Here is a 22,243-nt window from a genome sequence, read left to right as displayed (position 1 = left end):
TGAGGATATTTCCTTTTTCACCATAGCCTTCTATGGGCTTCCAAATATCACTTTGCCAATTCCACAAGAACTGTCTTAGCGAAAGGCTTCTTGAGGGGAAAGCTGTAACTCTGTGAGATGATTTCCCAGAACACAAAGAAGTTTCTCAGAAAGCCTCTTTCTCTTTGTTATCGGAGGATATTTCCTTTGGCCCTATAGTCTTCAAAGGGATCCGAAATATCTGTTCTCAGATTCCACAGAAATAAAGCTAGCAAAGAGATCCCGAAACACAGATGTAACTCTGTGAGTGGAAGTCACACATCATAGAGCAGTTTCTCAGAAAGCTTCTTTCCAGATTTCATCTGAGGATATTTCCTTTTTCACCATAGCCCTCTATGGGCTTCCAAATATCACTTTGCCAATTCCACAAGAACTGTCTTAGCGAAAGGCTTCTTGAGGGGAAAGCTGTAACTCTGTGAGATGATTTCACAGAACACAAAGAAGTTTCTCAGAAAGCTTCTTTCTCTTTGTTATCGGAAGATATTTCCTTTGGCCCTATAGTTTTCAAAGGGATCCGAAATATCTGTTCTCAGATTCCACAGAAATAAGGCTAGCAAAGAGATCCACGAAATACAGATGTAACTCTGTGAGTGGAAGTCACACATCCCATAGCAGTTTCTCAGAAAGTTTCTTTCCAGATTTCATCTGAGGATATTTCCTTTTTCACCATAGCCCTCTATGGGCTTCCAAATATCACATTGCCATCTCCACAAGAACTGTCTTAGCGAAAGGCTTCTTGAGGGGAAAGCTGTAACTCTGTGAGATGATTTCACAGAACACAAAGAAGTTTCTCAGAAAGCTTCTTTGTCTTTGTTATCGGAGGATATTTCCTTTGGCCCTATAGTCTTCAAGGGGATCCGAAATATCTGTTCTCAGATTCCACAGAAATAAGGCTAGGAAAGAGATCCACGAAATACAGATGTAACTCTGTGAGTGGAAGTCACACATCACAGAGCAGTTTCTCAGAAAGCTTCTTTCCAGATTTCATCTGAGGATATTTCCTTTTTCACAATAGCCCTCTATGGGCTTCCAAATATCACTTTGCCAATTCCACAAGAACTGTCTTAAAGAAAGGTTTCTTGAGGGGAAAGCTGTAATTCTGTGAGATGATTTCACAGAACACAAAGAAGTTTCTCAGAAAGTTTCTTTCTCTTTGTTATCGGAGGATATTGCCTTTGGCCCTATAGTCTTCAAAGGGATCCGAAATATCTGTTCTCAGATTCCACAGAAATAAGGCTAGCAAAGAGATCCACGAAATACAGATGTAACTCTGTGAGGGGAAGTCACACATCAGAGTAGTTTCTCAGAAAGCTTCTTTCCAGATTTCATCTGAGGATATTTCCTTTTTCACCATAGCCCTCTATGGGCTTCCAAATATCACTTTGCCAATTCCACAAGAACTGTCTTAGCGAAAGGCTTCTTGAGGGGAAAGCTGTAACTCTGTGAGATGATTTCACAGAACACAAAGAAGTTTCTCAGAAAGCTTCCTTCTCTTTGTTATCGGAGGATGTTTCCTTTGGCCCTATAGTCTTCAAAGGGATCCGAAATATCTGTTCTCAGATTCCGCAGAAATAAGGCTAGCAAAGAGATCCACGAAATAGAGATGTAACTCTGTGAGTGGAAGTCTCACATCACAGAGCAGTTTCTCAGAAGGCTTCTTTCCAGATTTCATCTGAGGATATTTCCTTTTTCACCATAGCCCTCTATGGGCTTCCAAATATACTTTGCCAATTCCACAGGAACTGTCACAGCGAAAGGCTTCTTGAGGGGAAAGCTGTAACACTGTGAGATGATTTCACAGAACACAAAGAAGTTTCTCAGAAAGCTTCTTTCTCTTTGTTATCGGAGGATATTTCCTTTGGCCCTATAGTCTTCAAAGGGATCCGAAATATCTGTTCTCAGATTCCACAGAAATAAGGCTAGGAAAGAGATCCACGACATACAGATGTAACTCTGTGAGTGGAAGTCACACATCACAGAGCAGTTTCTCAGAAAGCTTCTTTCCAGATTTCATCTGAGGATATTTCCTTTTTCACCATAGCCCTCTATGGGCTTCCAAATATCACTTTGCCATTCCAAAAGAACTGTCTTAGCGAAAGGCTTCTTGAGGGGAAAGCTGTAACTCTGTGAGATGATTTCACAGAACACAAAGAAGTTTCTCAGAAAGCTTCTTTCTCTTTGTTATCGGAGGATATTTCCTTTGGCCCTATAGTCTTCAAATTCATCCGAAATATCTGTTCTCAGATTCCACAGAAATAAGGCTAGCAAAGAGATCCACGAAATACAGATGTAACTCTGTGAGTGGAAGTCACACATCACAGAGCAGTTTCTCAGAAAGCTTCTTTCCAGAATTCATCTGAGGATATTTCCTTTTTCAACATAGCCCTCTATGGGCTGCCAAATATCACTTTGCCAATTCCACAAGAACTGTCTTAGCGAAACGCTTCTTGAGGGGAAAGCTGTAACTCTGTGAGATGATTTCACAGAACACAAAGAAGTTTCTCAGAAAGCTTCCTTCTCTTTGTTATCGGAGGATATTTCCTTTGTCCATATAGTCTTCAAAGGGATCCTAAATATCTGTTCTCAGATTCCACAGAAATAAGGCTAGCAAAGAGATCCACGAAATACAGATGTAAGTCTGTGAGATGAATGAATAGAACATTAAGCAGTTTCTCAGAAAGCTTCTTTCCAGATTTCATCTGAGGATATTTCCTTTTTCACCATAGCCCTCTATGGGCTGCCAAATATCACTTTGCGAATTCCACAAGAACTGTCTTAGCGAAAGGCTTCTTGAGGGGAAAGCTGTAACTCTGTGAGATGATTTCACAGAACACAAAGAAGTTTCTCAGAAAGCTTCTTTCTCTTTGTTATCGGAGGATATTTCCTTTGGCCCTATAGTCTTCAAAGGGATCCGAAATATCTGTTCTCAGATTCCACAGAAATAAGGCTAGCAAAGAGATCCAGGAAATACAGATGTAACTCTGTGAGGGGAAGTCACACATCAGAGTAGTTTCTCAGAAAGCTTCTTTCCAGATTTCATCTGAGGATATTTCCTTTTTCACCATAGCCCTCTATGGGCTTCCAAATATCACTTTGCCAATTCCACAAGAACTGTCTTAGCGAAAGGCTTCTTGAGGGGAAAGCTGTAACTCTGTGAGATGATTTCACAGAACACAAAGAAGTTTCTCAGAAAGCTTCTTGCTCTTTGTTATCGGACGATATTCCTTTGGCAATATAGTCTTCAAAGGGATCCGAAATATCTGTTCTCAGATTCCACAGAAATAAGGCTAGCAAAGAGATCCACGAAATACAGATGTAACTCTGTGAGTGGAAGTCACACATCACAGAGCAGTTTCTCAGAAAGCTTCTTTCCAGATTTCATCTGAGGATATTTCCTTTTTCACCATAGCCCTCTATGGGCTTCCAAATATCACTTTGCCAATTCCACAAGATCTGTCTTAGCGAAAGGCTTCTTGAGGGGAAAACTGTAACTCTGTGAGATAATTTCACAGAACACAAAGAAGTTTCTCAGAAAGCTTCTTTCTCTCTGTTATCGGAGGATATTTCCTTTAGCCTTATAGTCTTCAAAGGGATCCGAAATATCTGTTCTCAGATTCCACAGAAATAAGGCTAGCAAAGAGATCCACGAAATACAGATGTAACTCTGTGAGTGGAAGTCACACATCACAGAGCAGTTTCTCAGAAAGCTTCTTTCCAGATTTCATCTGAGGATATTTCCTTTTTCACCATAGCCATCTACGGGCTTCCAAATATCACTTTGGCAATTCCACAAGAACTGTCTTAGCGAAAGGCTTCTTGAGGGGAAAGCTGTAACTCTGTGAGATGATTTCACAGAACACAAAGAAGTTTCTCAGAAAGCTTCTTTCTCTTTGTTATCGGAGGATATTTCCTTTGGCCCTATAGTCTTCAAAGGTATCCGAAATATCTGTTCTCAGATTCCACAGAAATAAGGCTAGCAAAGAGATCCACGAAATACAGATGTAACTCAGTGAGATGAATGAACAGAACACTAAGCAGTTTCTCAGAAAGCTTCTTTCCAGATTTCATCTGAGGATATTTCCTTTTTCACCGTAGCCCTCTATGGGCTTCCAAATATCACTTTGCCAATTCCACAAGAACTGTCTTAGCGAAAGGCTTCTTGAGGGGAAAGCTGTAACTCTGTGAGATGATTTCACAGAACACAAAGAAGTTTCTCAGAAAGCTTCCTTCTCTTTGTTATCGGAGGATATTTGTTTGGCCCTAGAGACTTCAAAGGGATCCGAAATATCTGCTCTCAGATTCCACAGTAATAAGGCTGGCAAAGAGATCCACGAAATGCTGATGTAACTCTGTGAGTGGAAGTCACACATCACAGAGCAGTTTCTCAGAAAGATTCTTTACAGATTTCATCTGAGGTTATTTCCTTTTTCACCATAGCCCTCTATGGCTACCAAATATCACTTTGCCAATTCCACAAGAACTGTCTTAGCGAAAGACTTCTTGAGGGGAAAGCTGTAAATCTGTGAGATGTTTTCACAGAACACAAAGAAGTTTCTCAGAAAGCTTCCTTCTCTTTGTTATCGGAGGATATTTCCTTTGGCCCTATAGTCTTCAAAGGGATCCGAAAAATCTGTTCTCAGATTCCACAGAAATAAGGCTAGCAAAGAGATCCACGAAATACAGATGTAAATCTGTGAGATGAATGAACAGAACACTAAGCAGTTTCTCAGAAAGCTTCTTACCAGATTTCATCTGAGAATATTTCCTTTTTCACCATAGCCCTCTATGGGCTTCCAAATATCACTTTGCCAATTCCACAAGAACTGTCTTAGCGAAAGGCTTCTTGAGGGGAAAGCTGTAACTCTGTGAGATGATTTTACAGAACACAAAGAAGTTTCTCAGAAAGCTTCCTTCTCTTTGTTATCGGAGGATATTTCCTTTGGCCCTATAGTCTTCAAAGGGCTCTGAAATATCTGTTCTGAGATTCCACAGAAATAAGGCTAGCCAAGAGATCCACGAAACAGACATGTAACTCTGGAGGAGAAGTCACACATCACAGTGCAGTTTCTCAGAAAGCTTCTTTCCAGATTTCATCTGAGGATATTTCCTTTTTCACCACAGCCTTCTAAGGGCTTCCAAATATCACTTTGCCAATTCCACAAGAACTGTCTTAGCGAAAGGCTTCTTGAGGGGAAAGCTGTAACTCTGTGACGTGATTTCACAGAACACAAAGAAGTTTCTCAGAAAGCTTCTTTCTCTTTGTTATCGGAGGATATTTCCTTTGGCCCTATAGTCTTCAAAGGGATCCGAAATATCTGTTCTCAGATTCCACAGAAATAAGGCTAGCAAAGAGATCCACGAAATACAGATGTAACTCTGTGAGTGGAAGTCACACATCATAGAGCAGTTTCTCAGAAAGCTTCTTTCCAGATTTCTTCTGAGGATATTTCCTTTTTCACCATAGCCTTCTATGGGCTTCCAAATATCACTTTGCCAATTCCACAAGAACTGTGTTAGCGAAAGGCTTCTTGAGGGGAAAGCTGTAACTCTGTGAGATGATTTCACAGAACACAAAGAATTTTCTCAGAAAGCTTCTTTCTCTTTGTTATCTGAGGATATTTCTTTTGGCCCTATAGTCTTCAAAGGGATCCGAAATATCTGTTCTCAGATTCCACAGAAATAAGGCTAGCAAAGAGATCCACGAAATACAGATGTAACTCTGTGAGATGAATGAACAGAACACTAAGCAGTTTCTCAGAAAGCTTCTTTCCAGATTTCATCTGAGGATATTTCCTTTTCCACCATTGCCCTCTGTTGGCTTCCAATTATCACTTTGCCAATTCCAAAAGAACTGTCTTAGTGAAAGGCTTCTTGAGGGGAAACCTGTAACTCTGTGAGATGATTTCACAGAACGCAAAGAAGTTTCTCAGAAAGCTTCTTTCTCTCTGTTATCGCAGGATATTTCCTTTAGCCTTATAGTCTTCAAAGGGATCCGAAATATCTGTTCTCAGATTCCACAGAAATAAGGCTAGCAAAGAGATCCACGAAATACACATGTAACTCTGTGAGTGGAAGTCACACATCACAGAGCAGTTTCTCAGAAAGCTTCTTTCCAGATTTCATCTGAGGATATTTCCTTTTTCACCATAGCCCTCTATGGGCTTCCAAATATCACTTTGCCAATTCCACAAGAACTGTCTTAGTGAAAGGCTTCTTGAGGGGAAAGCTGTAACTCTGTGAGATGATTTCACAGAACACAAAGAAGTTTCTCAGAAAGCTACCTTCTCTTTGTTATCGGAGGATATTTCCTTTGGCCCTATAGTCTTCAAAGGGATCCGAAATATCTGTTCTCAGATTCCACAGAAATAAGGCTAGCAAAGAGATCCACGAAATACAGATGTAACTCTGTGAGATGAATGAACAGAACACTAAGAAGTTTCTCAGAAAGCTTCTTTCCAGATTTCATCTGAGGATATTTCCTTTTTCACCATAGCCCTCTATGGGCTTCCAAATATCACTTTGCCAACTCCACAAGAACTGTCTTAGCGAAAGGCTTCTTGAGGGGAAAGCTGTAACTCTGTGAGATGATTTCACAGAACACAAAGAAGTTTCTCAGAAAGCTTCTTTCTCTTTGTTATCGGAGGATATTTCCTTTGGACCTATAGTCTTCAAAGGGATCCGAAATATCTGTTCTCAGATTCCACAGAAATAAGGCTAGCAAAGAGATCCAGGAAATACAGATGTAACTCTGTGAGGGGAAGTCACACATCAGAGTAGTTTCTCAGAAAGCTTCTTTCCAGATTTCATCTGAGGATATTTCCTTTTTCACCATAGCCCTCTATGGGCTTCCAAATATCACTTTGCCAATTCCACAAGAACTGTCTTAGCGAAAGGCTTCCTGAGGGGAAAGCTGTAACTCTGTGAGATGATTTCACAGAGCACAAAGAAGTTTCTCAGAAAGCTTCCTTCTCTTTGTTATCGGAGGATGTTTCCTTTGGCCCTATAGTCTTCAAAGGGATCCGAAATATCTGTTCTCAGATTCCACAGAAATAAGGCTAGCAAAGAGATCCACGAAATAGAGATGTAACTCTGTGAGTGGAAGTCACACATCACAGAGCAGTTTCTCAGAAGGCTTCTTTCCAGATTTCATCTGAGGATATTTCCTTTTTCACCATAGCCCTCTATGGGCTTCCAAATATACTTTGCCAATTCCACAAGAACTGTCTTAGCGAAAGGCTTCTTGAGGGGAAAGCTGTAACTCTGTGAGATGATTTCACAGAACACAAAGAAGTTTCTCAGAAAGCTTCTTTCTCTTTGTTATCGGAGGATATTTCCTTTGGCCCTATAGTCTTCACATTCATCCGAAATATCTGTTGTCAGATTCCACAGAAATAAGGCTAGCAAAGAGATCCACGAAATACAGATGTAACTCTGTGAGTGGAAGTCACACGTCACAGAGCAGTTTCTCAGAAAGCTTCTTTCCAGAATTCATCTGAGGATATTTCCTTTTTCAACATAGCCCTCTATGGGCTGCCAAATATCACTTTGCCAATTCCACAAGAACTGTCTTAGCGAAACGCTTCTTGAGGGGAAAGCTGTAACTCTGTGAGATGATTTCACAGAACACAAAGAAGTTTCTCAGAAAGCTTCCTTCTCTTTGTTATCGGAGGATATTTCCTTTGTCCCTATAGTCTTCAAAGGGATCCTAAATATCTGTTCTCAGATTCCACAGAAATAAGGCTAGCAAAGAGATCCACGAAATACAGATGTAAGTCTGTGAGATGAATGAATAGAACATTTAGCAGTTTCTCAAAATCTTCTTTCCAGATTTCATCTGAGGATATTTCCTTTTTCACCATAGACCTCTATGGTCTGCCAAATATCACTTTGCGAATTCCACAAGAACTGTCTTAGCGAAAGGCTTCTTGAGGGGAAAGCTGTAACTCTGTGAGATGATTTCACAGAACACAAAGAGTTTTCTCAGAAATCTTCCTTCTCTTTGTTATCGGAGAATATTTCCTTTGGCCCTATAGTCTTCAAATGGATCCGACATATCTGTTCTCAGATTCCACAGAAATAAGGCTAGAAAAGAGATCCACGTAATACAGATGTAACTCTGTGAGTGGAAGTCACACATCACAGAGCAGTTTCTCAGAAAGCTTCTTTCCAAATTTCATCTGAGGATATTTCCTTTTTCACCATAGCCCTCTATGGGCTTCCAAATATCACTTTGCCAATTCCACAAGAACTGTCTTAGTGAAAGGCTTCTTGAGGGGAAAGCTCTAACTCTGTGAGATGATTTCACAGAACACAAAGAAGTTTCTCAGAAAGCTTCCTTCTCTTTGTTATCGGAGGATATTTCCTTTGGCCCTATAGTCTTCAAAGGGATCCGAAATATCTGTTCTCAGATTCCACAGAAATAAGGCTAGCAAAGAGATCCGCGAAATACAGATGTAACTCTGTGAGATGAATGAACAGAACACTAAGCAGTTTCTCAGAAAGCTTCTTTCCAGATTTCATCTGAGGATATTTCCTTTTTCACCATAGCCCTCTATGGGCTTCCAAATATCACTTTGCCAATTCCACAAGAACTGTCTTTGCGAAAGGCTTCTTGAGGGGAAAGCTGTAACTCTGTGAGATGATTTCACAGAACACAAAGAAGTTTCTCAGAAAGCTTCTTTCTCTTTGTTATCGGAGGATATTTCCTTTGGCCCTATAGTCTTCAAAGGGATCCGAAATATCTGTTCTCAGATTCCACAGAAATAAGGCTAGCAAAGAGATCCACGAAATACAGATGTAACTCTGTGAGGGGAAGTCACACATCAGAGTAGTTTCTCAGAAAGCATCTTTCCAGATTTCATCTGAGGATATTTCCTTTTTCACCTTAGCCCTCTATGGGCTTCCAAATATCACTTTGCCAATTCCACAAGAACTGTCTTAGCGAAAGGCTTCTTGAGGGGAAAGCTGTAACTCTGTGAGATGATTTCACAGAACACAAAGAAGTTTCTCAGAAAGCATCCTTCTCTTTGTTATCGGAGGATGTTTCCTTTGGCCCTATAGTCTTCAAAGGGATCCGAAATATCTGTTCTCAGATTCCACAGAAATAAGGCTAGCAAAGAGATCCACGAAATACAGAAGTAACTCTGTGAGTGGAAGTCACACATCACAGAGCAGTTTCTCAGAAGGCTTCTTTCCAGATTTCATCTGAGGATATTTCCTTTTTCACCATAGCCCTATATGGGCTTCCAAATATACTTTGCCAATTCCACAAGAACTGTCACAGTGAAAGGCTTCCTGAGGGGAAAGCTGTAACACTGTGAGATGATTTCACAGAACACAAAGAAGTTTCTCAGAAATCTTCCTTCTCTTTGTTATCGGAGGATATTTCCTTTGGCCCTATAGTCTTCAAAGGGATCCGAAATATCTGTTCTCAGATTCCACAGAAATAAGGCTAGCAAAGAGATCCACGAAATACAGATGTAACTTTGTGAGACGAATGAACAAAACACTAAGCAGTTTCTCAGAAAGCTTCTTTCCAGATTTCATCTGAGGATATTTCCTTTTTCTCCATAGCCTTCTATGGGCTTCCAAATATCACTTTGCCAATTCCACAAGAACTGTCTTAGCGAAAAGCTTCTTGAGGGGAAAGCTGTAACTCTGTGAGATGATTTCCCAGAACACAAAGAAGTTTCTCAGAAAGCCTCTTTCTCTTTGTTATCGGAGGATATTTCCTTTGGCCCTATAGTCTTCAAAGGGATCCGAAATATCTGTTCTCAGATTCCACAGAAATAAAGCTAGCAAAGAGATCCCGAAACACAGATGTAACTCTGTGAGTGGAAGTCACACATCATAGAGCAGTTTCTCAGAAAGCTTCTTTCCAGATTTCATCTGAGGATATTTCCTTTTTCACCATAGCCCTCTATGGGCTTCCAAATATCACTTTGCCAATTCCACAAGAACTGTCTTAGCGAAAGGCTTCTTGAGGGGAAAGCTGTAACTCTGTGAGATGATTTCACAGAACACAAAGAAGTTTCTCAGAAAGCTTCTTTCTCTTTGTTATCGGAAGATATTTCCTTTGGCCCTATAGTTTTCAAAGGGATCCGAAATATCTGTTCTCAGATTCCACAGAAATAAGGCTAGCAAAGAGATCCACGAAATACAGATGTAACTCTGTGAGTGGAAGTCACACATCCCATAGCAGTTTCTCAGAAAGTTTCTTTCCAGATTTCATCTGAGGATATTTCCTTTTTCACCATAGCCCTCTATGGGCTTCCAAATATCACATTGCCATCTCCACAAGAACTGTCTTAGCGAAAGGCTTCTTGAGGGGAAAGCTGTAACTCTGTGAGATGATTTCACAGAACACAAAGAAGTTTCTCAGAAAGCTTCTTTCTCTTTGTTATCGGAGGATATTTCCTTTGGCCCTATAGTCTTCAAGGGGATCCGAAATATCTGTTCTCAGATTCCACAGAAATAAGGCTAGGAAAGAGATCCACGAAATACAGATGTAACTCTGTGAGTGGAAGTCACACATCACAGAGCAGTTTCTCAGAAAGCTTCTTTCCAGATTTCATCTGAGGATATTTCCTTTTTCACAATAGCCCTCTATGGGCTTCCAAATATCACTTTGCCAATTCCACAAGAACTGTCTTAAAGAAAGGTTTCTTGAGGGGAAAGCTGTAATTCTGTGAGATGATTTCACAGAACACAAAGAAGTTTCTCAGAAAGTTTCTTTCTCTTTGTTATCGGAGGATATTGCCTTTGGCCCTATAGTCTTCAAAGGGATCCGAAATATCTGTTCTCAGATTCCACAGAAATAAGGCTAGCAAAGAGATCCACGAAATACAGATGTAACTCTGTGAGGGGAAGTCACACATCAGAGTAGTTTCTCAGAAAGCTTCTTTCCAGATTTCATCTGAGGATATTTCCTTTTTCACCATAGCCCTCTATGGGCTTCCAAATATCACTTTGCCAATTCCACAAGAACTGTCTTAGCGAAAGGCTTCTTGAGGGGAAAGCTGTAACTCTGTGAGATGATTTCACAGAACACAAAGAAGTTTCTCAGAAAGCTTCCTTCTCTTTGTTATCGGAGGATGTTTCCTTTGGCCCTATAGTCTTCAAAGGGATCCGAAATATCTGTTCTCAGATTCCGCAGAAATAAGGCTAGCAAAGAGATCCACGAAATAGAGATGTAACTCTGTGAGTGGAAGTCTCACATCACAGAGCAGTTTCTCAGAAGGCTTCTTTCCAGATTTCATCTGAGGATATTTCCTTTTTCACCATAGCCCTCTATGGGCTTCCAAATATACTTTGCCAATTCCACAGGAACTGTCACAGCGAAAGGCTTCTTGAGGGGAAAGCTGTAACACTGTGAGATGATTTCACAGAACACAAAGAAGTTTCTCAGAAAGCTTCTTTCTCTTTTTTATCGGAGGATATTTCCTTTGGCCCTATAGTCTTCAAAGGGATCCGAAATATCTGTTCTCAGATTCCACAGAAATAAGGCTAGGAAAGAGATCCACGACATACAGATGTAACTCTGTGAGTGGAAGTCACACATCACAGAGCAGTTTCTCAGAAAGCTTCTTTCCAGATTTCATCTGAGGATATTTCCTTTTTCACCATAGCCCTCTATGGGCTTCCAAATATCACTTTGCCATTCCAAAAGAACTGTCTTAGCGAAAGGCTTCTTGAGGGGAAAGCTGTAACTCTGTGAGATGATTTCACAGAACACAAAGAAGTTTCTCAGAAAGCTTCTTTCTCTTTGTTATCGGAGGATATTTCCTTTGGCCCTATAGTCTTCAAATTCATCCGAAATATCTGTTCTCAGATTCCACAGAAATAAGGCTAGCAAAGAGATCCACGAAATACAGATGTAACTCTGTGAGTGGAAGTCACACATCACAGAGCAGTTTCTCAGAAAGCTTCTTTCCAGAATTCATCTGAGGATATTTCCTTTTTCAACATAGCCCTCTATGGGCTGCCAAATATCACTTTGCCAATTCCACAAGAACTGTCTTAGCGAAACGCTTCTTGAGGGGAAAGCTGTAACTCTGTGAGATGATTTCACAGAACACAAAGAAGTTTCTCAGAAAGCTTCCTTCTCTTTGTTATCGGAGGATATTTCCTTTGTCCATATAGTCTTCAAAGGGATCCTAAATATCTGTTCTCAGATTCCACAGAAATAAGGCTAGCAAAGAGATCCACGAAATACAGATGTAAGTCTGTGAGATGAATGAATAGAACATTAAGCAGTTTCTCAGAAAGCTTCTTTCCAGATTTCATCTGAGGATATTTCCTTTTTCACCATAGCCCTCTATGGGCTGCCAAATATCACTTTGCGAATTCCACAAGAACTGTCTTAGCGAAAGGCTTCTTGAGGGGAAAGCTGTAACTCTGTGAGATGATTTCACAGAACACAAAGAAGTTTCTCAGAAAGCTTCTTTCTCTTTGTTATCGGAGGATATTTCCTTTGGCCCTATAGTCTTCAAAGGGATCCGAAATATCTGTTCTCAGATTCCACAGAAATAAGGCTAGCAAAGAGATCCAGGAAATACAGATGTAACTCTGTGAGGGGAAGTCACACATCAGAGTAGTTTCTCAGAAAGCTTCTTTCCAGATTTCATCTGAGGATATTTCCTTTTTCACCATAGCCCTCTATGGGCTTCCAAATATCACTTTGCCAATTCCACAAGAACTGTCTTAGCGAAAGGCTTGTTGAGGGGAAAGCTGTAACTCTGTGAGATGATTTCACAGAACACAAAGAAGTTTCTCAGAAAGCTTCTTGCTCTTTGTTATCGGACGATATTCCTTTGGCAATATAGTCTTCAAAGGGATCCGAAATATCTGTTCTCAGATTCCACAGAAATAAGGCTAGCAAAGAGATCCACGAAATACAGATGTAACTCTGTGAGTGGAAGTCACACATCACAGAGCAGTTTCTCAGAAAGCTTCTTTCCAGATTTCATCTGAGGATATTTCCTTTTTCACCATAGCCCTCTATGGGCTTCCAAATATCACTTTGCCAATTCCACAAGATCTGTCTTAGCGAAAGGCTTCTTGAGGGGAAAACTGTAACTCTGTGAGATAATTTCACAGAACACAAAGAAGTTTCTCAGAAAGCTTCTTTCTCTCTGTTATCGGAGGATATTTCCTTTAGCCTTATAGTCTTCAAAGGGATCCGAAATATCTGTTCTCAGATTCCACAGAAATAAGGCTAGCAAAGAGATCCACGAAATACAGATGTAACTCTGTGAGTGGAAGTCACACATCACAGAGCAGTTTCTCAGAAAGCTTCTTTCCAGATTTCATCTGAGGATATTTCCTTTTTCACCATAGCCATCTACGGGCTTCCAAATATCACTTTGGCAATTCCACAAGAACTGTCTTAGCGAAAGGCTTCTTGAGGGGAAAGCTGTAACTCTGTGAGATGATTTCACAGAACACAAAGAAGTTTCTCAGAAAGCTTCTTTCTCTTTGTTATCGGAGGATATTTCCTTTGGCCCTATAGTCTTCAAAGGTATCCGAAATATCTGTTCTCAGATTCCACAGAAATAAGGCTAGCAAAGAGATCCACGAAATACAGATGTAACTCAGTGAGATGAATGAACAGAACACTAAGCAGTTTCTCAGAAAGCTTCTTTCCAGATTTCATCTGAGGATATTTCCTTTTTCACCGTAGCCCTCTATGGGCTTCCAAATATCACTTTGCCAATTCCACAAGAACTGTCTTAGCGAAAGGCTTCTTGAGGGGAAAGCTGTAACTCTGTGAGATGATTTCACAGAACACAAAGAAGTTTCTCAGAAAGCTTCCTTCTCTTTGTTATCGGAGGATATTTGTTTGGCCCTAGAGACTTCAAAGGGATCCGAAATATCTGTTCTCAGATTCCACAGTAATAAGGCTGGCAAAGAGATCCACGAAATGCTGATGTAACTCTGTGAGTGGAAGTCACACATCACAGAGCAGTTTCTCAGAAAGATTCTTTACAGATTTCATCTGAGGTTATTTCCTTTTTCACCATAGCCCTCTATGGCTACCAAATATCACTTTGCCAATTCCACAAGAACTGTCTTAGCGAAAGACTTCTTGAGGGGAAAGCTGTAAATCTGTGAGATGTTTTCACAGAACACAAAGAAGTTTCTCAGAAAGCTTCCTTCTCTTTGTTATCGGAGGATATTTCCTTTGGCCCTATAGTCTTCAAAGGGATCCGAAAAATCTGTTCTCAGATTCCACAGAAATAAGGCTAGCAAAGAGATCCACGAAATACAGATGTAAATCTGTGAGATGAATGAACAGAACACTAAGCAGTTTCTCAGAAAGCTTCTTACCAGATTTCATCTGAGAATATTTCCTTTTTCACCAGAGCCCTCTATGGGCTTCCAAATATCACTTTGCCAATTCCACAAGAACTGTCTTAGCGAAAGGCTTCTTGAGGGGAAAGCTGTAACTCTGTGAGATGATTTTACAGAACACAAAGAAGTTTCTCAGAAAGCTTCCTTCTCTTTGTTATCGGAGGATATTTCCTTTGGCCCTATAGTCTTCAAAGGGCTCTGAAATATCTGTTCTGAGATTCCACAGAAATAAGGCTAGCCAAGAGATCCACGAAACAGACATGTAACTCTGGAGGAGAAGTCACACATCACAGTGCAGTTTCTCAGAAAGCTTCTTTCCAGATTTCATCTGAGGATATTTCCTTTTTCACCACAGCCTTCTAAGGGCTTCCAAATATCACTTTGCCAATTCCACAAGAACTGTCTTAGCGAAAGGCTTCTTGAGGGGAAAGCTGTAACTCTGTGACGTGATTTCACAGAACACAAAGAAGTTTCTCAGAAAGCTTCTTTCTCTTTGTTATCGGAGGATATTTCCTTTGGCCCTATAGTCTTCAAAGGGATCCGAAATATCTGTTCTCAGATTCCACAGAAATAAGGCTAGCAAAGAGATCCACGAAATACAGATGTAACTCTGTGAGTGGAAGTCACACATCATAGAGCAGTTTCTCAGAAAGCTTCTTTCCAGATTTCTTCTGAGGATATTTCCTTTTTCACCATAGCCTTCTATGGGCTTCCAAATATCACTTTGCCAATTCCACAAGAACTGTGTTAGCGAAAGGCTTCTTGAGGGGAAAGCTGTAACTCTGTGAGATGATTTCACAGAACACAAAGAATTTTCTCAGAAAGCTTCTTTCTCTTTGTTATCTGAGGATATTTCTTTTGGCCCTATAGTCTTCAAAGGGATCCGAAATATCTGTTCTCAGATTCCACAGAAATAAGGCTAGCAAAGAGATCCACGAAATACAGATGTAACTCTGTGAGATGAATGAACAGAACACTAAGCAGTTTCTCAGAAAGCTTCTTTCCAGATTTCATCTGAGGATATTTCCTTTTCCACCATTGCCCTCTGTTGGCTTCCAATTATCACTTTGCCAATTCCAAAAGAACTGTCTTAGTGAAAGGCTTCTTGAGGGGAAACCTGTAACTCTGTGAGATGATTTCACAGAACGCAAAGAAGTTTCTCAGAAAGCTTCTTTCTCTCTGTTATCGCAGGATATTTCCTTTAGCCTTATAGTCTTCAAAGGGATCCGAAATATCTGTTCTCAGATTCCACAGAAATAAGGCTAGCAAAGAGATCCACGAAATACAGATGTAACTCTGTGAGTGGAAGTCACACATCACAGAGCAGTTTCTCAGAAAGCTTCTTTCCAGATTTCATCTTAGGATATTTCCTTTTTCACCATAGCCCTCTATGGGCTTCCAAATATCACTTTGCCAATTCCACAAGAACTGTCTTAGCGAAAGGCTTCTTGAGGGGTAAGCTGTAACTCTGTGAGATGATTTCACAGAACACAAAGAAGTTTCTCAGAAAGCTTCTTTCTCTTTGTTATCGGAGGATATTTCCTTTGGCCCTATAGTCTTCAAAGGGATCCGAAATATCTGTTCTCAGATTCCACAGAAATAATGCTAGCAAAGAGATCCACGAAATACAGATGTAACTCTGTGAGATGAATGAACAGAACACTAAGAAGTTTCTCAGAAAGCTTCTTTCCAGATTTCATCTGAGGATATTTCCTTTTTCACCATAGCCCTCTATGGGCTTCCAAATATCACTTTGCCAATTCCACAAGAACTGTCTTAGCGAAAGGCTTCTTGAGGGGAAAGCTGTAACTCTGTGAGATGATTTCACAGAACACAAAGAAGTTTCTCAGAAAGGTTCCTGCTCTTTGTTATCGGACGATATTCCTTTGGCCCTATAGTCTTCAAAGGGATCCGAAATATCTGTTCTCAGATTCCACAGAAATAAGGTTAGCAAAGAGATCCACGAAATACAGATGTAACTCTGTGAGTGGAAGTCACACATCACAGAGCAGTTTCTCAGAAAGCTTCTTTCCAGATTTCATCTGAGGATATTTCCTTTTTCACCATAGCCCTCTATGGGCTTCCAAATATCACTTTGCCAATTCCACAAGATCTGTCTTAGCGAAAGGCTTCTTGAGGGGAAAACTGTAACTCTGTGAGATAATTTCACAGAACACAAAGAAGTTTCTCAGAAAGCTTCTTTCTCTCTGTTATCGGAGGATATTTACTTTAGCCTTATAGTCTTCAAAGGGATCCGAAATATCTGTTCTCAGATTCCACAGAAATAAGGCTAGCAAAGAGATCCACGAAATACAGATGTAAATCTGTGAGTGGAAGTCACACATCACAGAGCAGTTTCTCAGAAAGCTTCTTTCCAGATTTCATCTGAGGATATTTCCTTTTTCACCATAGCCATCTACGGGCTTCCAAATATCACTTTGGCAATTCCACAAGAACTGTCTTAGCGAAAGGCTTCTTGAGGGGAAAGCTGTAACTCTGTGAGATGATTTCACAGAACACAAAGAAGTTTCTCAGAAAGCTTCTTTCTCTTTGTTATCGGAGGATATTTCCTTTGTCCCTATAGTCTTCAAAGGGATCCGAAATATCTGTTCTCAGATTCCACAGAAATAAGGCTAGCAAAGAGATCCACGAAATACAGATGTAACTCAGTGAGATGAATGAACAGAACACTAAGCAGTTTCTCAGAAAGCTTCTTTCCAGATTTCATCCGAGGATATTTCCTTTTTCACCGTAGCCCTCTATGGGCTTCCAAATATCACTTTGCCAATTCCACAAGAACTGTCTTAGCGAAAGGCTTCTTGAGGGGAAAGCTGTAACTCTGTGAGATGATTTCACAGAACACAAAGAAGTTTCTCAGAAAGCTTCCTTCTCTTTGTTATCGGGGGATATTTCCTTCGGCCCTATAGTCTTCAAAGGGATCCGAAATATCTGTTCTCAGATTCCACAGAAATAAGGCTAGCAAAGAGATCCACGAAATACAGATGTAAGTCTGTGAGATGAATGAACAGAACACTAAGCACTTTCTCAGAAAGCTTCTTTCCAGATTTCATCTGAGGATATTTCCTTTTTCACCATAGCCCTCTATGGGCTTCCAAATATCACTTTGCCAATTCCACAAGAACTGTCTTAGCGAAAGATTTCTTGAGGGAAAGTTGTAACTCTGTGAGATGATTTCACAGAACACTAAGAAGTTTCTCAGAAAGTTTCTTTCTCTTTGTTATCGGAGGATATTGCCTTTAGTCCTATAGTCTTCAAAGGAATCCGAAATATCTGTTCTCAGATTCCACAGAAATAAGGCTAGCAAAGAGATCCACGAAATACAGATGTAACTCTGTAAGTGGAAGTCACACAACAGAGAGCAGTTTCTCAGAAAGCTTCTTTCCGGATTTCATCTGAGGATATTTCCTTTTTCACCATAGCCCTCTATGGGCTTCGAAATATCACTTTGCCAATTCCACAAGAACTGTCTTAGCGAAAGGCTTCTTGAGGGGAAAGCTGTAACTCTGTGAGATGATTTCACAGAACACAAAGAAGTTTCTCAGAAAGCGTCCTTCTCTTTGTTATCGGAGGATATTTCCTTTGGCCCTAGTGACTTCAAAGGGATCCGAAATATCTGTTCTCAGATTCCTCAGAAATAAGGCTGGCAAAGATATCCACGAAATGCTGATGTAACTCTGTGAGTGGAAGTCACACATCACAGAGCAGTTTCTCAGAAAGATTCTTTACAGATTTCATCTGAGGATATTTCCTTTTTCACCATAGCCCTCTATGGCTACAAAATATCACTTTGCCAATTCCACAAGAACTGTCTTAGCGAAAGACTTCTTGAGGGGAAAGCTGTAACTCTGTGAGATGTTTTCACAGAACACAAAGAAGTTTCTCAGAAAGCTTCCTTCTCTTTGTTATCGGAGGATATTTCCTTTGGCCCTATAGTCTACAAAGGGATCCGAAAAATCTGTTCTCAGATTCCACAGAAATAAGGCTAGCAAAGAGATCCACGAAATACAGATGTAAATCTGTGAGATGAATGAACAGAACACTAAGCAGTTTCTCAGAAAGCTTCTTTCCAGATTTCATCTGAGAATATTTCCTTTTTCACCATAGCCCTCTATGGGCTTCCAAATATCACTTTGCCAATTCCACAAGAACTGTCTTAGCGAAAGGCTTCTTGAGGGGAAATCTGTAACTCTGTGAGATGATTTTACAGAACACAAAGAAGTTTCTCAGAAAGCTTCCTTCTCTTTGTTATCGGAGGATATTTCCTTTGGCCCTATAGTCTTCAAAGGGATCCGAAATATCTGTTCTCAGATTCCACAGAAATAAGGCTAGCAAAGAGATCCACGAAACAGACATGTAACTCTGGAGGAGAAGTCACACATCACAGTGCAGTTTCTCAGAAAGCTTCTTTCCAGATTTCATCTGAGGATATTTCCTTTTTCACCATAGCCTTCTAAGGGCTTCCAAATATCACTTTGCCAATTCCACAAGAACTGTCTTAGCGAAAGGCTTCTTGAGGGGAAAGCTGTAACTCTGTGACGTGATTTCACAGAACACAAAGAAGTTTCTCAGAAAGCTTCTTTCTCTTTGTTATCGGAGGATATTTCCTTTGGCCCTATAGTCTTCAAAGGGATCCGAAATATCTGTTCTCAGATTCCACAGAAATAAGGCTAGAAAAGAGATCCACGAAATACAGATGTAACTCTGTGAGTGGAAGTCACACATCATAGAGCAGTTTCTCAGAAAGCTTCTTTCCAGATTTCATCTGAGGATATTTCCTTTTTCACCATAGCCTTCTATGGGCTTCCAAATATCACTTTGCCAATTCCACAAGAACTGTGTTAGCGAAAGGCTTCTTGAGGGGAAAGCTGTAACTCTGTGAGATGATTTCACAGAACACAAAGAATTTTCTCAGAAAGCTTCTTTCTCTTTGTTATCTGAGGATATTTCTTTTGGCCCTATATTCTTCAAAGGGATCCGAAATATCTGTTCTCAGATTCCACAGAAATAAGGCTAGGAAAGAGATCCACGAAATACAGATGTAACTCTGTGAGATGAATGAACAGAACACTAAGCAGTTTCTCAGAAAGCTTCTTTCCAGATTTCATCTGAGGATATTTCCTTTTCCACCATAGCCCTCTGTTGGCTTCCAATTATGACTTTGCCAATTCCACAAGAACTGTCTTAGTGCAAGGCTTCTTGAGGGGAAACCTGTAACTCTGTGAGATGATTTCACAGAACGCAAAGAAGTTTCTCAGAAAGCATCTTTCTCTCTGTTATCGCAGGATATTTCCTTTAGCCTTATAGTCTTCAAAGGGATCCGAAATATCTGTTCTCAGATTCCACAGAAATAAGGCTAGCAAAGAGATCCACGAAATACAGATGTAATTCTGTGAGTGGAAGTCACACATCACAGAGCAGTTTCTCAGAAAGCTTCTTTCCAGATTTCATCTGAGGATATTTCCTTTTTCACCATAGCCCTCTATGGGCTTCCAAATATCACTTTGCCAATTCCACAAGAACTGTCTTAGCGAAAGGCTTCTTGAGGGGAAAGCTGTAACTCTGTGAGATGATTTCACAGAACACAAAGAAGTTTCTCAGAAAGCTTCTTTCTCTTTGTTATCGGAGGATATTTCCTTTAGCCTTATAGTCTTCAAAGGGATCCGAAATATCTGTTCTCAGATTCCACAGAAATAAGGCTAGCAAAGAGATCCACGAAATACAGATGTAACTCTGTGAGATGAATGAACAGAACACTAAGCAGTTTCTCAGAAAGCTTCTTTCCAGATTTCATCTGAGGATATTTCCTTTTTCACCATAGCCTTCTATGGGCTTCCAAATATCACTTTGCCAATTCCACAAGAACTGTCTTTGCGAAAGGCTTCTTGAGGGGAAAGCTGTAACTCTGTGAGATGATTTCACAGAACACAAAGAAGTTTCTCAGAAAGCTTCCTTCTCTTTGTTATCGGAGGATATTTCCTTTGGCCCAATAGTCTTCAAAGGGATCCGAAATATCTGTTCTCAGATTCCACAGAAATAAGGCTAGCAAAGAGATCCACGAAATACAGATGTAACTCTGTGAGATGAATAAACAGAACATTAAGGAGTTTCTCAGAAAGCTTCTTTCCAGATTTCATCTGAGGATATTTCCTTTTTCACCATAGCCCTCTATGGGCTTCCAAATATCACTTTGCCAATTCCACAAGAACTCTCTTAGCGAAAGGCTTCTTGAGGGGAAAGCTGTAACTCTGTGAGATGATTTCACAGAACACAAAGATGTTTCTCAGAAAGCTTCCTTCTCTTTGTTATCGGAGGATATTTCCTTTGGCCCTATAGACTTCAAAGGGATCCGAAATATCTGTTCTCAGATTACACAGAAATAAGGCTAGCAAAGAGATCCACGAAATACAGATGTAACTCTGTGAGTGGAAGTCACACATCACAGAGCAGTTTCTCAGAAAGCTTCTTTCCAGATTTCATCTGAGGATATTTCCTTTTTCACCATAGCCCTCTATGGCTTCCAAATATCACTTTGCCAATTCCACAAGAACTGTCTTAGCGAAAGGCTTCTTGAGGGGAAAGCTGTAACTCTGGGAGATGATTTCACAGAACACAAAGAAGTTTCTCAGAAAGCTTCTTTCTCTTTGTTATCGGAGGATATTTCCTTTGGCCCTATAGTCTTCAAAGGGATCCGAAATATCTGTTCTCAGATTCCACAGAATTAAGGCTAGCAAAGAGATCCACGAAACAGAGATGTAACTCTGTGAGTGGAAGACACACATCACAGAGCAGTTTCTCAGAAAGCTTCTTTCCAGATTTCATCTGAGGATATTTCCTTTTTCAACATAGCCCTCCATGGGCTGCCTAATATCACTTTGCCAATTCCACAAGAACTGTCTTAGCGAAAGGCTTCTTGAGGGGAAAGTTGTAACTCTGTGAGATGATTTCACAGAACACAAAGAAGTTTCTCAGAAAGCTTCCTTCTCTTTGTTATCGGAGGATATTTCCTTTGGCCCTATAGTCTTCAAAGGGATCCGAAATATCTGTTCTCAGATTCCACAGAAATAAGGCTAGCAAAGAGATCCACGAAATACAGATGTAACTCTGTGAGTGGAAGTCACACATCACAGAGCAGTTTCTCAGAAAGCTTCTTTCCAGATTTCATCTGAGGATATTTCCTTTTTCACAATAGCCCTCTATGGGCTTCCAAATATCACTTTGCCAATTCCACAAGAACTGGCTTAAAGAAAGGTTTCTTGAGGGGAAAGCTGTAATTCTGTGAGATGATTTCACAGAACACAAAGAAGTTTCTCAGAAAGTTTCTTTCTCTTTGTTATCGGAGGATATTTCCTTTGGCCCTAAAGTCTTCAAAGGGATCCGAAATATCTGTTCTCAGATTCCACAGAAATAAGGCTAGCAAAGAGATCCACGAAATACAGATGTAACTCTGTGAGATGAATGAACAGAACACTAAGCAGTTTCTCAGAAAGCTTCTTTCCAGATTTCATCTGAGGATATTTCCTTTTTCACCATAGCCCTCTATGGGATTCCAAATATCACTTTGCCAATTCCACAAGAACTGTCTTAGCGAAAGGCTTCTTGAGAGGAAAGCTGTAACTCTGTGCGATGATTTCACAGAACACAAAGAAGTTTCTCAGAAAGCTTCCTTCTCTTTGTTATCGGAGGATATTTCCTTTGGCCCTATAGTCTTCAAAGGGATCCGAAATATCTGTTCTCAGATTCCACAGAAATAAGGCTAGCAAAGAGATCCACGAAATACAGATGTAACTCTGTGAGACGAATGAACAGAACACTAAGCAGTTTCTCAGAAATC

Source organism: Macaca nemestrina, chromosome 8 (assembly GCF_043159975.1).
Source record: "Macaca nemestrina isolate mMacNem1 chromosome 8, mMacNem.hap1, whole genome shotgun sequence".
In the NCBI taxonomy this organism is placed as follows: Eukaryota; Metazoa; Chordata; class Mammalia; order Primates; family Cercopithecidae; genus Macaca; species Macaca nemestrina.
Note: the sequence above shows the minus strand (reverse complement) of the source record.